Below are 15677 nucleotides of genomic sequence, written 5' to 3'. Positions count from 1 at the left end.
GGTGTTGTAGGTCCTCAGGGGATCTGCATAGGTCCGAGAGCAGCGGTATGTTCGGGGAGTACTGTGTTTAGCATGGGCGAGGGTTTCGGTCCTATGCCAAATTTTTCGTCCTAGGGTGGCCATGAAGGGAGCATCTCGTATCAGGTGGGTGGGGGCCCAGGAAAGTCCTCTCATATACAACGGGAGGGGGGGGGGAAAATCAGTGGCTGTAAGAGTGGCGTCTCAGATGTGGCATCATCTGCTAGCCACTTCTTGATAAAGCTGAGCTGTGCTGCCAGATAATATTTTTCAAAGTTTGGGAGTTAGATTCCCCCCTGGGTGTATGGTAATGTCAAGGTGGCGAGTGCTATCTTGCGTCTTCCCTTCCCCCACAGGAAATCTCTCAGTATTCTTTCCAATAGGCGGAAGAAAGGCGCTTTGATGTGGAAATGTACGTTTTGGAATCCATACAAGAATCTCGGAAGAACAATCATTTTAATTATTGAGGCCCTGCCCATCATGGCTAGGGGAAGTTTCGCCCAGAAGGTCATGGATTTTCTTAAGGCAGGAAGAGCGGCTTTAGTGTTGTGCTCGTGCATTTGCTCCAGGGAATGCATTATGTGTATCCCTAAATATTTGAACGAGGTTCTTTCCCACTGTATTCCCACCGAGGGAAGTTTTGTTACATCTTTTCCCTTAAGGCCTGCCAAAGGGAAGAGGCAGGATTTTGCCCTGCTGAATTTTATGCCTGAAACCCTTGCAAAATTGTCTAGGACGTCCAACATCGTGGGCACATTGTTGTGTGGGTCCCTGACGAATAATAGTACATCATCCGCATAGAGAGAGATAATGTGGTCAATACCGCCCAGCCGGATCCCAGCATCAAAGAATTGCTTTTGAAAATAGATGGCAATAGGTTCTAGTCCTAGTACGTAGAGCACGGGGGAGAGAGGACATCCCTGTCTGGTGCCTCTGCATATGTTCCAGACCTCAGATATATGTTTCCCGGTTTTTACTCTGGCCCTGGGTTATGTGTATAGTATTTTGATCCACCTAATGAACCCCGGGCTGAAGCCAAACCCTTCTAGAACTGCCACTAGCCACTCCCAAAATATCGAATCAAACACCTTGATGGCATCGAGGGACAGCAGTGCATATGCTTCTGTGTGGGCCTCGGTTTGGGCGATGACATGCTGCACTCTGCGCAAGTTCATGGTTGTGTTCCGGGCTGGTATGAAGCCGCATTGATCTTCATGTACTACTTCCCCTATGATTCTGGCCAATCTGTTTGCTAACACGGTTGTCAAAAGTTTCACATCATAGTTGAGCATTGCTATCGGGCGGTGAGAGTCGCATTTATCGGGTGGTTTATTGGGCTTGATGATCGGGATCAGAAGGGTCTCCCTCATGCTGTCAGGTAATATCCCTCTCTCGTGCGCTTCCTGAAAAACCTTGTGTAGTAGAGGTGTTAGGGTGGACTCATAAGCTTTATAGAACTCAGTGGGTAGGCCATCGCTCTCAGGAGTCTTGCCGGTGGCTAGTGACTTAATTGCCTCCGTGATATCCTCAGTTGTAATATCTGCGTCTAGGGCTTCAGATAGTTCAGGGGACATCTTGGGGAGTCCCATCTCTTCCAGGGTGTCCATGATTTGCTCTAGGGGAACCTGGTCATTGTGAGAGTAGAGGTGTTCGTAGAAGCTCTTAAAGGTGACATGTATGGCTTGCTGTGTCTGCGCTACCCCTTCGTCTACAGTCTGTATCCCAGTGATTGTGTGTCTGGGGTGTTCCTTCTTGCAGAGCCAAGCCAGCATTCTGCCTCGTTTAACTGCTTCTGTGTGTATTCTATTAGTTTTGGTGGCATATTCAAATTTGGCGAGTCTATCCCATGCTAGAGCAGAGTTAGTTCCAAGTTCTTTGAGGTTGTCCTCCCTTTGTTCAGTGGCCACCGGGGTTGCTTCGAGCTGTTCAATCTGCTGCTCCCAGTGGTTAAGTTCACCCCTAAGTTGTTTCCTAATGTCCCCTGCCTTCGCTATGATTTCCCCTCTCGTCACTACTTTTAGGGCGTCCCACATTGTGCTTAAATGGTCAACACTTCCAGTGTTTCTCTCAACGAAACTTTCTATAAATTCATGTAGCTCTTCCCTGAATGCCGGGTCACCAAGGGCGTCAATCGGCATTCTCCACATTGGAATAGGAGGTTTGGGGCCAGCTTGATTCCATTCCACTAGGAGTGGCGAGTGGTCGGAAATGGTTCTGCCTAGGTGTTGGGCCTCTTCTATTTGACAGATGCTCATTACTTATGAAGACATAGTCTAGTCTTGTGTGGAGATCATGTGGGGAGGAGAAATATGAGTACCCCCTGGCATCAGGATGACACTCTCTCCAGGTGTCGGCCAGGTGCAACCTGTCGGTTAATAGGGAGAGGGCTGTCGTAGCCGCTGAGGGCCCTTTTGGGTGCGGGGAGGACCTATCAAGTATCGGATCATGGACACAGTTGAAGTCTCCCCCCCAGAAAAGGATACCGTGTCTGTATGGTGCAATTTTGGCATACATGGAGTTTAGGTGCGTTGGAATGTTGGTGTTGGGGAGGTAAGAATTTACTATGCAAATCTCTTGTTCTAACCGGCCCCATACTATCACAAACCTACACTCTGGGTTCGTCTCGGACTTGATTAGATGGAATGGGAGTTGTGGGTGAATCCAAGTGTATACCCCTCTTGCGTATTTAGAGTACGAAGTTCCAACCCCCTGACCCCCCCAGTGTTCTCCCAGTTTCGCCAGGGAGACCGCCATGCAGTGTGTCTCCTGCAGCAGTGCTATCTGCACTTTCTTTCTGTTCAGATAGGACTTGATTCTATTCCGGCGTAGGTAAGAGCCCAGGCCCCTTACATTCCAGGTCATTATTTTTATATTTGCTTTAGACGCCATAGCAGAGCGGTTGGGTTTCAATCGCCGTTGCCCGGCCCCTGCTTGTGTCCTTTACTCGTTCACCTTGTCCTGGCCTTCTCCCCCCCCTGTCCTCCTGTCAAGGCTTCAAGCTTTTCGTTAGTTGGAGATTTTTTAACTTGTGTAACTCCCATTGCGTTGAATGGGGAAAACTCAAAACTATTCAAACTGTCCCCAGCAGTTGCTTTTAACTTGCTGTGCTCCGGGGTTCCTGAGCCTTCCAGGCCACTAACGTTTATACCCATCAGTCCATTGTGCATTCTCGTTTATGGGTGAAACGGTTTTTCATGTTGAGGGATGTACACGATCTGCAGAATCATTGAAACTCAAGTACTGGTGTGGTCATCAAACTCCATCTTACCTTTGCTGTGCACAGACTGAATAGTCCTACAGCATGACTTTCATCTCCTTGTCCTGCCTACATTCCTGTTTGTAGAGAATTAAACAATACTTGTCATGAGCCAAACGACATTGGATTGAAAGTAACACATTTGTACATGTGACCTGGCAGTATGCTTGCGTTCAGAACATCAGAATGCTGTGTCTGAACACATCTCCCATGACAGCGACTCCCGATTTCCAATAGCAACCGTTCTGTTTGAATGAGGACATTGATACTGATCTATGTTGGTTACACAGCTTTCCTACGTCTTCTGAACTAAAAAAAAAAATATATATATATTTATTAAAAACCTACTTCCATCCAATGATTTGGATTGATATCAGTGAGTGTAGGCACCCCGTTAAATTGCGAAGAATGTCACAGTAGTGTCATTTTCTAAAAAGGATGTTTTTCACCGAATCAGGGTACACCTGAGCTCCCATGTCATAGATTAACCATTTGCTTACAACCCGCTCCAATTAATTGGTTCAGTTCCAATTACATTGGGTATGCCTTGCCCGCTTCAGACAACGCTGAGGTATCCACACCATGAGTAAATCTTGGTTGGACACGTTTGCAGAAGATACAGATTAGCAGATACCCACAATAGGTAGCAAACTGACTTGAGCCACGTTCTGAGAGTTACCCTGATTATTAGAAATGGTCGCCAATGATGCTGCCGACACTGTCCCCGATTAACCATGAGCAAGTATCTTTGCATACCATGGTCTTCCAAAACTGCAGGGCACTGGACCCTAGACTAGCCATCCAGGGAAGTGAATGTGCCTTAATTGGTTCCAAATGATGCAGCAAAGTTCCAAATCACTGTACCAATATAACCAGCATTATCTTCCATAGCTACAAATCGCATAGAACCGTGTGGAGCATCCCAAAATGGCCGCCGCAAACTTGTGGTTAATTGTTGCCTAGCAACCTTTCCCGGAGCTCATTGGCTCAACCTTTGTTTATTGCAGGCTCGGTTCCGCCGGAAGGCGTGAGCCGGCACCCTCGTTCAAGGCACCCTTTTAAGGCATCTGGCCTGTTCTGCGCCTGTCCAGTGCCAAGAGTGCCCAGGGCCAGGTACTCTGGCCGTGTGCCGGCAACTACACTGAACTTCCCAGCAACTTATCAGACAAACTGTAAGAAGGGGGAACCAACACTCGTCCTGCTCGCACCCTGAACGCACGCCATGTTAACTCAGTCTACCCTCTTCTCTCCGACCGCATGCTGTGCTCCATTCCCCTCATCATAACTTTATCAGCACATTAACTGTCTTCCTGCCACCCGTTGTGGCCGATATTCACTGCTGTAGCCACTCTGCATGCTTAGCCAGCATGTTGCTACTTACTTGCTAGGTATTACCTCGTGCTACATTGTTAAGTGCCTCGACTTAAAATGCATATCTAGCCTCCATAACGACTTTCGAATTCAAGTATCCCTCACAGCACTATTGCTACGATTTGCGGCATTATGCACGCCTAGAGCTCACTCTTGCCACTAATGCTTGCACCTTATGGTCACTCCGGACCATACTGTAATCCAGATATACCATAGGGTCGCCCACCTGCACCGCTGTTAATGCTGCTCGCAAGCTACACTGACATCACTCAGTCCTCTGCAATCTATGAATCGTAGCCGAAACCTTGCTGCTCAACCGCATCAGTTTGAAAATGCCTTTTTAGCCACTCTTGCAATTTTCCGAATTTAGGTGACCCTCACTGCGCATTTATTGCTTGCTGCATTAGGGTCAACTGCATCTGTGTACAATTGCCTTTTTAGCCATTCTTGCTATTTTTCGAACTTAGGTGACCCTCACTGCGCATCTATTGCTTGCTGCACTATGGTCAACTGCATCTGTGTACAATTGCCTTTTTAGCCATTCTTGCTATTTTTTGAACTTAGGTGTCCCTCACTGCGCATTTATTGCTTGCTGCACTATGGTCAACTGCATCTGTGTACAATTGCCTTTTTAGACATTCTTGCTATTTTTCGAATTTAGGTGACCCTCATTGCGCATTTACTTAGGTGACCCTCATTGCGCATTTATTGGTTGCTGCACTAACACTGTAATCCGATTGTGCCCTGTGATCGCTTAGCAACCCTGCTGTGCCTCATGATCGCTTAGAGACCACACTGTAATTTGTTGTACCTTATGGTCTCTCAATAATCCTGCTGTGCCTATGGTCGCGCAGAGACCACCCCAGCCACTGTGGATTGTGTTCTATGGTCGCTTATAGGCCCCAATGTAATTTTGCTGTACCTCCTGGTCGCTTAATAACCCTGTTGTGCCTCAAGGTCGCTCAGAGACCACATTGTAATTTGTTGTTCCTTACGGTCGCTCAATAATCCTGCTGTGCATATGGTCGCTTAGAGACCACATTGTAATCTACTGTACCTCCTGGTCGCTCATCTGCGCTCTTGCCTCCTGTTGCTTGCCAGATACATTGACATCCCCTAGCACCCTTGGATGCATTCTAGCCCACCCACAGCCTAACTGCTCATGCCCTCCTGGACCATCCTACCCAACCTGACTGTGCACCCGACCACCGTAGCATACTATCATGCTTCTAGCCCCTTGCAAGCTTGCCGCTACCACCTTAGTACTGAGCCTCCTTACTATCATGACTCTTAAACCCACTTCCTCTTGCCCACCTAATGACAGAAACATAAGATTAAGGGCTAGACTGTCCCAACTACATGAACCATCATCCTACCACACTTTTAGGGGCTATACCGACCTAACTAACCCATCCAACAAACGATCTCAACACCCCAAGCACGCTCCACTGCCCCTAGGCGCCTCACCCACCAAGCAGCTATCGCAAGCTACAACCTCAACTAAAAAGATACAACCCTCCATCACCTTACCATCTAGCAACCTTCCGCTAACTGCCGCCCTCATCAATGCCAGATCAATGGTTGCCCACGCTACTGAGATCTCAAACACCCTAACGAACAAGAACCTAGACATACTATGCATTACTGAAACTTGGCTCCATGAGGCTGCTGGCCCTGCTATTATGCTAGCAATACCAGACGGCTACCAACTGCTAAGAGCGGACAGACCCAACACCAATAATGGCCCTTAACCATTATCCACAAAGCCAACCTGCCAATCCGACTAACTACCACCACACCACTTCAGTCCTGTGAACTCTTCACTGCCAAACTCCAACTCTCATGCAACCACACACTCACCATCCATATGCCCTCCTGGACCATTAGGTACCTTCGAGGACGACCTAACCAGGATCCTAACTAATAATACTAAAGACCATGCGCAAATCCTACTATTAGGAGACTTCAACCTTGGTTTCAATGACTGCAACGACAAACATGCCACATCTGTTGCAGCACTACTGCACGACTATGGACTAACGCAAAAAGTCACTACCTCCACCCACTCCAAAGGCAGAACTCTTGACTGGGTTGCGGACCTGAACTGCAACACCAGCATCACTAATAACTCTTCAAATATGGACAGACCACCATCTAATTTCATTCTCTGCCTCACTTGACCTTAGCCATCCTAAACCAATAACAATGGCCCCGCCACTCCCCACCAGAGGTAAAAAAGACATCTCAGCACAACAACTCCTTCCACACCTCCTCCCTACCCTTAACAACGTAGGGAACATTACAGACCCGTCCTTACTTGTGGAAACCTATAATAATACCATGACTATGACACTAGATATGATCGCCCCTACCAAAATCCGTACAGGCAAACAACTCTCCCACCTGAATAACTGGTTCACACCTCAACTGAAAGACCTCAGAACACAAAAAAGGAAACTGCAATCTATATGGCGCACTCGCCCACTGAGGAGAACAAAATCAGGCTAGCCACCCTTGCCAAACAATATAAAAAGGAAATCATTAGCACAAAAACGAACACTTACAATGACAGAATAACCAAAGCCAAATCTGATACCAAGGAATTATTCTCCATCCTGCGGGAAATGGAATCGCCCATACCGCAAACGGATAATACTCCCAAAAATAAACTCTGGTGCACTAACATACAAAATGTCCTTGCAGGAAAAATTAGCTCTCTTCAAACCAAAATTGCATTAAAATAGCCGCCTTGCTAGTGCCACCAGAACCCATCCCCAAGACACAGCCTTCCCTAAACCAAGCCGCTAACACTCCTCACCCCTTTAGCTTCAAACAAATAACCATACTAGAGACAGAAAAAAATCATACTCTCCTTAAAACCATCCAATTGCAAAGGAGATAACTGCCCACCTCAAATTATAAAAGATGCAGCAAGAGACCTAGCTCCCTTCATCTCAAAACTGATCAACGCCCCCTTTAAGAGTAACCTAGTGCCCAATAACCTTAAAACAGTCCTGGGTCCTACCCCTGCTAAAAAAAAAAAAAACTCTCGACCCCTCCATCCGACAAACTATAGACCTATCACCGCTGTCCCATTCCTACTCAAAATCATCAACAGGGTAGCCTACCTGCAAATCCAGGATTACCTTGAATCCAATAACCTACTTGGCTCACGACAATCTGGCTTCCGCCCCCTTCACGGCACTGAAACAGTCCCGATTGACCTTAAGACTCAAATTGACGAGTTGAAGGATAATGGAAAATCAGCTATGCTACTCCTCCTTGACCTATCTGCAGCCTTCGACCTGGTAGATCACGCAGTTTTATGCAATCACCTCGGCTCCGCTGCCCATTTCTCAAGTGATGCCATAACCTGGGTTCAATCCTTCCTTGCTAACCGGACTATGAGAGTCTTCTCCCCCCTTGCAGCCGCTGACCCCATAAAAGTTTCCTGCAGTGTCCCCCAAGGACCATGTGTGTCTCCTACTATGTATAACATCTTTACCAAGCCCTTGTTTGACAAGTTGGACAGACTGGGTGTCATCTACACCAACTATGCAGATGACACTCAGATCCTCATCCCCTTTCGGGCAACTTCTTGGAAGGCTCAGCCTTGGTAAATAAGATATACCTCCTCATTCAGGCATGGATGGCATCCCACGGTCTCTGCCTGAACGACGACAAAACAGATTCTGATCCTCAGCACAGAGATATCGATTAAAAAACTAGACCCCAACTATGCCTCATTCAACATTGACAACAATGTTATCAAAGTGATGCCCGCAGTCAAAACCCTTGGGGTCTATCTTGACTTAGCACTCACTTTCAAGAAACAAATTAACTCCCTAGCCTTCTCCACAGCCTATACTTGCAAACTGATCCGAGCATGTAGACCATTCCTAACGGAAGCCAGCTGCATTACACTAGCTAATGCACTTATCTTATCCAGATTGGACTACTGTAATGCCCTATATGCTGGATCTAACAAGTATATCCTCAACAAACTCCAAACTCTCCAAAATAACGCTCTCAGAGTAGCCTTAAACATACCCAACATAGCCCATGTCTCCACCGCCAGAAGGAACATCCACTGGCTTAAAATTAAAGACAGGATTACCCTCAAAACGCTCACTCACGTCCAAATGCCTCAACAATATAGCTCCCCCCTAGTAAACAGAATCAACAAAAGAACCTCTAATCGCCCCACAAGAATGACCAAAGCCTTCACCCTGCTGGTCCCTAGACATAAAAAAAGCACAGCTGGCGGCGCCAGCTTCCCAGTCACAGCGGCCCAAACCTGGAACAAACTCCCCTTAGAACTCAGAAAGGACCAACCCTACCCAAGTTTCAGACTCAAGGTACTCTCATGGATACGATCTAACGACATCTAAGGTGATCCCCCTCCTTAACAGAACCTCTCGTCCTGAGAGACACCTTCCTGACCATGCCCCTGCTAACCTGGCTCCTAGGGACCCCATCCTCCACCACTAGTATCCAGCTACAAACTGTAGCCGACTGCCATCCAAATCCCTCTTGCTCCGACACCTGACATTCAACTGCACAAGGTCTTTCAAACTGTAAACATCAGTGAACTGCACCACCCTCATTCTCTTTCTGCTCTAACACCTGGCATTAACTGTATAAGCACATGCAATCTATAATGTTGAACTGTTCCTACCGCTTACTCTTGTGTGTGTCACTGTAACGAAGTTCTGAAGTATTCTTTAATGTTTGCGCCCGGCTACCTGCTGGTTTGGTTTTGCGCTATATCAAATAAATAAATAAACAAACAAACAAGCAAACCAATACAGGTTGGTCATTGTTGGGTGGCTCACTGTTGTATCTGCAAAGTGTTTAAAATCTTGAAAATTCCAGACAAATTGATGCTAATGAAGGTATCTGAAGAAGTCTTTAAAGGGAGTATTGACTTACCTGTAAATGTGAATTCAGTATGTTTAAGGGACTTGAGGCTTTTTTGAAGAAGCTTCAAAGGATGGTAACTGTGGAAAACATGTAATTTGCAGTATAATACGCAAGTACATAAAAACTGGTTGTGAAAAACCAGGCCCGGCTGAGATGAAATTAATTTTTAATTGTGCACCGAAAAAAATAATTTGACCCCATATTTCATATTCTGCTGTGTTTGCACAATAAGGACGACCCTGCATCTTCTAGTGATTACGCAATCGGGAAAAAAAGCACAATGATTGGTTGCATTTAAAACTCACGAAAGCTGACGTTTAATTAAAACAAAATCTGCAGTTTTTGTTAAATAATGTCATGGCAACAGCAGGGCGAGTGGGAGAGAGGTCAGAGCAGTCGCAGGGGGTCAGAGGGAGCAGTTATGTTAAAGGTACTTCTATAGCGCACCGTCACCAATGGAATTGGTCCCCAGGCACTCTGACAGATCTGTAAATAGGAAGGACGGTGGTTAGGTTAGTCAGGAGGAGGAGAGTAGGAGAGTGAGAGAGGTGGTGTGCTGTTGGCAGCTTCAGCTAGGTATACACAGTGTGCTGGGCTTTGGTGCAAGTATCGGATCGGGCGAGACCTCATGTGCTGTTGATGCGGTGTGGTGAAGTGCGTGCGGATTGCTGGGAGAGAAATGGCTGTGAGTTTTGTGTCGGTTGAGTATGCAGAAAATTGAGGGTTGGGATTAGTGGGGTCTGTATCCAGATTCTGGTATTTCTGGATCAGTTTGAGCTGTATCCCTGTGGGTGGGGTTGTTGCCAGTTCCTTGTGGACCGTCTCGTCGTGGTGGTGCTGTGCGGATCCAGCTATATCATAGTGAATATTGTATGGAGTGATAGGTGTGTCTGAATCTTTTCTTCAGGTGTGGAGCTGGGTTGGTACTATCTATTCTCTTACCTAATGTGCCACTGGTCAGTTGAAGCATTGAATGGTTCAGGGTCAGAGTGCTGTTGATGAGGCATCCGTCGGCCTGTGCATTCAGTCATTAGTTTCCTTCTAGCATGACTATCTTTCAGTTAGTTCTTTGGTTTCCGTGGGGTGATTTCCTTAGGGCTGTTTAGTTGTAATTTGCGTGTGATGGCGCATTGTGCTTCTCGCTGTATCTTGACTAGTATTGTGTAATGTGGGTGCCTATTCAGTTTCACACCCTCTGGATGTGAGCTACTGTTCCCTTGCCGTCTGCTGAGAATAGGTCTGTTGGGAATGGCTATAGTTTAGGGTCGGGACCTATTGATCAGTCGTCCTGGTGTTTGTCTTAGTCTTGATATGCGAGTTATGTTATTTTATTTTGCATTTATATAGCGCCTTATATACCATTGGTATGGTCTGAAGGCGCTGGTAGGTTGAACGCCCTGGTAGGTTGAACGCCCTTGGGAAACGAAGTTCAGATCAGTAGAGAGAGTCAAAGGTGCGTGTGTGCACTGGATATGTGGGCAGCTGGTGCGGTATTGGGGTAATAGCTGCTTTTTAGCGGAAAGTGTAGAGGTTGAGAAATCAGGAGGATGTGTTCGTTCTGGCAGGCTTTATCCAGACCGAATGTGGCTGCGTTAGGCCTGAGGAGAACGCCTGGCTTGGGGGTGTGTAACCAGCAGTGTTTACTTAGAATGATGGGGAATGTGCGGCAGACGTTGGTATGAGAACAGTTATACCGAATGGTGTCATAGCATCTCTGTGTTCTAGTTGAGTGGTGGTGTAAAGAAGAGTACGCGTGGTGGTGTGATTTGATGGGTTATATGCTCTTTCAAAACGTTCCCTGCATTCCAAACCATACTATATACGTCACGCAATTCTATGCGCTCCAGTCCGTTCTCATCCCCTCTACGCACCCCTCTTCATATGCACTAATTTGCTTATATGCACCAGTCTGCTCTATACACTTGTCGGCTCTACCCACTAGTCTGGTCAGTGCAATCATCCATTCTACACATTATGCTCTGCCCATCCATCCCTCTCATCCATCCATCCGCTCCCCGCACTCATCTGCTCTGCATGCGTTCCGTACTCCTCCGTTCTACGCAACTCATTCATTCTAGGCATTTGTCCGCATGCTCTACGCAATCGCCCGCTCCCCCATACACTCGTCCATTCTATACACTCGTCAGGACTGCACATTCATCTGCTCCAGCGATCTACACACTCTCCGCACTCATCCGCTATCCAAACTCATCCACTCTACATATTCATCCGCTTAACACATCCGGTTTACGCTCATCCGTTCTGCACGGTCATCTGTTCTGCGCACTCCTGCATTCTACTCCTTTCTCTGTATTTGCACACTCATCCGACCTACACACTCATCCGACCTACACACTCATCTTTGCAGCGCATTCTTCCTCTCAGCGCATTCATCCGTTCCACACGCTTCATCCATTTTAACTATTTCATCCACGCCATTCCCTTCGTTCATTCGTCATGTATTATATCCATTTCATTAGTTTAAATCTTCTTGCTGTTTCCGTATGATTTATTCTTATTATCCACTCCACTGCTTTGATCTACTTTACGCGTTTAATTCTGTTTGTCCTTTTAGTTTATATTAGGGGTTATAAGCTGTCGATTTCTCGCATCAGGTAGTTTGTTGGATGGGTGTCATTGAGAAGCTGTTAGACTGGGTTAGTTTGCGTACAGGTTGGTTTTAGGGGGGGGAAGAGCCAGGTTTTCAGTAGTTTGCGGAAAGACATTAGATCCTCAGTTATGCGGATGTGGGGAGGGAGTGTGTTCCACAGCGTGGGGGCCAATGCGGAGAATGATGATCTGCCTAACCTGACTGAGTTTGTCTTAGGTATGACTAGGAGGCCGGCTGAGCTTAATCTTAGGTTGCGTGGAGGGTGGTAAGGTTTTAGCTTGTCTTGAAGATATTGAGGTCCAGTTTTATGCAATGCTCGATGTGATATGCATAAGGTTTTGAAAGTCACCCTTAGGGCCACTGGAAGCCAGTGCAGCCTCTTAAGGGCTGGGGAGATGTGGTCTCTTGGGCCAAGCGCAAGTAGCAGTTTGGATGCAGCGTTTTGTGCCCTTTGGAGTTTATTCAGTTGATACACGTTGAGTCCGAGGTATAGGGGGTTTGCGTAGTCAAGTTTTGATATAACGATTGATTGGACCACGGACAGTCTGTTGGGGAAGGAGAGATATGGAAAGGTGCGCCTAAGGGTTTTAAGGTGGTAGTGGCAGGACATTGACTTGGTGCGAGTGCGTTAGGTCAGAGTCAAGGGTGCATCCAAGATTTTTCACTGAGTTGGAGGGAGGGTCGGTGAGTTGCCCATGGCGGGTGGCCAGGGTAGTGCGTGCGGCAGAAGTTCGGGGTTGCCACATACCATGATTTCCGTTTTGGAGGTGTATAACAAGGAGGTGGCTTTGGGTCATCCAGAGCTCTATGTCAAGGAGGCAGGAGGCCAGGTCGGGAGTTGAGTTTTGAGTTCAGGAGTTTTAGAATTAGTTGTGTTGTCGGTGTAGCTGTAACACAGGATGTTGTGCGAACAAATTATTGGTGGGAGGGTGATCAAGCAGAGATTGAACAGGAGGGCAGATCAGCATGCTCCTTGTGGGACTCCTGTGTCGACTGGCCGGAATTGGGAGGAATAGGTGGAGAGTATCGTTATTTGGTACCCATCTTTGAGGAATGAGTCTATCCATTTAAGGGCGGTTCCACAAATTCCTAGGGAGTGGAGGCGGTCCAGGAGGATTGAGTGATTCGAATGCGGCGGATAGGTCAAGAAGGATTAATGCGCCGCATCCCGCGGAGTCTGCCGTCATTTTAAGGTCATCCCAGATTGAGGTTAGGGTGATTTCAGTTCTGTGACTGGCTCGGAAACCTGATTGTGCAGGGTCAAGGAGATTGTTGGCTTCGACACAGGCATTTAGTTGGGAGTAGGCGGTTCGGTCAATGAGTTTGGCAAGGAACCTGGCGTTTGAGATAGGACGGTAATTTTTGGGCTCGAGAGGGTCGAGGGAAGGTTTTTTTTATTAGAGGTTTGACATGAACCGTTTTGAATGCGTCGGGAAAGATACCAGAGGAAAGGGAGTCATTTATGATCGATCTTGCGTGTTCTCCTGCGCAGGTGGAAGCGAAAATTTCTTTGAAAAAGGAAAATGACTGGCCAGAAAGGGAATGGCTGAGAAAAGGGAGCGAGCAGAATATGGGGAGATCAAGTGGGAGAGTAGCGCAATAGACTGGGAGGAAGGTTGTGGGATGAAGTAGGAAGGAGCAGTTTGGGGAGTGGCAAAAGGGAGGCTGGGGCAAAGCTGCCGAGAAAGAAATGCCGAGGAACTGGAGAGCGTAAAGTGCGAGTTGGGAGAGTGGTTACTTGGTAGTTTGCCAGTCATGCACATAACCACTTGAGCCATATGAGAGTAGTTGTGATTAAGAATTGGTAAGTGAGAGAAGTGTGGGCGACTGGGTAATAAGGGGGAACATAGAAGAGGAATACTTGCACCCTTGCAAGTGAGAACGATCATTCAATGTTTTAATATAAAATGTAAACATTCCAAACAAAAAAGGTAGAGCCAAACAAGCAGGCCTGGCACTTCGGGGACCCTTCACATTAAATTGTTAGCACAGACAACATAAGCTAGGTGAAAATAAGGACTGCCTGGCCCTTTTACAGAGACACTGCCTCTTCCTTGTACCCTGACACTGACATTGTGTTATCCAACACCCACCAGTCAATTTGCTTGCAAAATGTCAAAAAACTATTCCTTGCTGCAGAATGACTTTCCATGCTGTGTAATGATAAATTTCACAGTGCAATATCCTGGACTGTCCGATTAGGACTGTAAAGCGCTTGCACGGCACAAACTGGATATACTGAGAACGCCTCCCTTTTATGCTAGTTTGCAAAGACTTGATTCAAAATCATTAACGATACTCGCAAATGCATAAAAGCTTGGTGGATTCTGACGGAAGGGGAGTATTTTTCTGTTACAGGGGGTCCCTCTGGCTTTGTGTTTGCCTCCAGCAGTGCTACACAATAAAGATTGCTTCTGAGATGGTCCGACAAACCGATCTTTGTTTAATGTGTCAATGGGCATTGGGACAGAGCCAGTCAAGGTAGGAGGTGCTTGTATTAAACCTGAAACTGAATGAATAGAACCATCCTCCAATGAGCTGTCAAGGTGCAAGAAGAGGTATAGCCTGCAAGGCCAATGAAATTGGCTGGCAGGCTAGCCGCCTTGCACTTCTAAACCACAGGCCCGTATACACTAATGCAGAGGAAGATGCTGGCAGATGTAGGGCGAGTGGGAGTGATAGCTGTAGGAGTGGACTACCTCAGTTGGGAGCAAAAGGCACCCTACCAAAAGAGGCACTAGGATACAAACTTGCTCACTGCCACGTAGCACAGGCAGTCCTGAGAGCTCCTTTTTCAGCTCGTGTCAAAGCAGCAGTTTCCCACGCATTGGCTGCATCCTCAATTTTGTGGATTTTAATGTGCATTAACTTGAGGCCTAGGCTTAGTGAGCAAGGCCATCACTAGAGCAGATTATGTGCGGAGGATCTTTCCTTGTAACTTTAATGACTTTTCTGGACTTGCACGCTCAGAGGGAATTCTGGTTTCCTTCCCACCTGAGGTGTTCCCCAGTATTAAATAGTTTATGGGGAGCCTCCTGATTGCCCCTCAGATTTAGACACTCCATAGCGAACCACGTTGTTGCTCCGGGTCGAAATGGGAACACAGGTCTCTCCAGTAACCAGAGGCCTCTGAAAAGGAGTTACTAGACCAGGGTGCCCTGAAAGAGGTGCTCACTTAGCAGACACTGTGCTCTCGTGGATGAGAGAATAAATAAGTAAAAGTCCTTTCATTTGTCAAGGGCCCAAACTGAGTTACTGAATAAAGTGAGCATTGAAACCACTATGAGTGGTTCTAAGCTGTTTCTTTACACAAAACTTCAAATAAAGCCAGTGAGATTGCTGCTGCTGCCGCCGCCACCACCTGCTGTTCGTAGCTATAGAAAAAAAAGGTTTTGACCTAAGGAGAAACATCCTCCAATGCTTACTTGCTTACCTGAGGGGCAGACCGAGAGGGATTTAGGAAATCGAAAAGGGGGCAAAAGTATGGAGGAATACAGT

General features: G+C 46.9%; 1 protein-coding gene across 2 annotated transcripts in view; it reads right to left on the bottom strand.

Annotated features, from left to right (window-relative positions):
• GTSE1 (G2 and S-phase expressed 1) overlaps positions 1-15677 on the bottom strand; it is a 1052868-nt gene that overhangs the window by 372269 nt on the left and 664922 nt on the right. The gene's annotated exons all lie outside the window — the stretch shown is intronic.

The sequence above is a fragment of the Ambystoma mexicanum genome, chromosome 12 (assembly GCF_040938575.1).
Source record: "Ambystoma mexicanum isolate Mex_15411 chromosome 12, UKY_AmexF1_1, whole genome shotgun sequence".
NCBI classification, from domain to species: domain Eukaryota; kingdom Metazoa; phylum Chordata; class Amphibia; order Caudata; family Ambystomatidae; genus Ambystoma; species Ambystoma mexicanum.
Note: the sequence above shows the minus strand (reverse complement) of the source record. Positions and strands in the feature narration are given on the sequence as shown.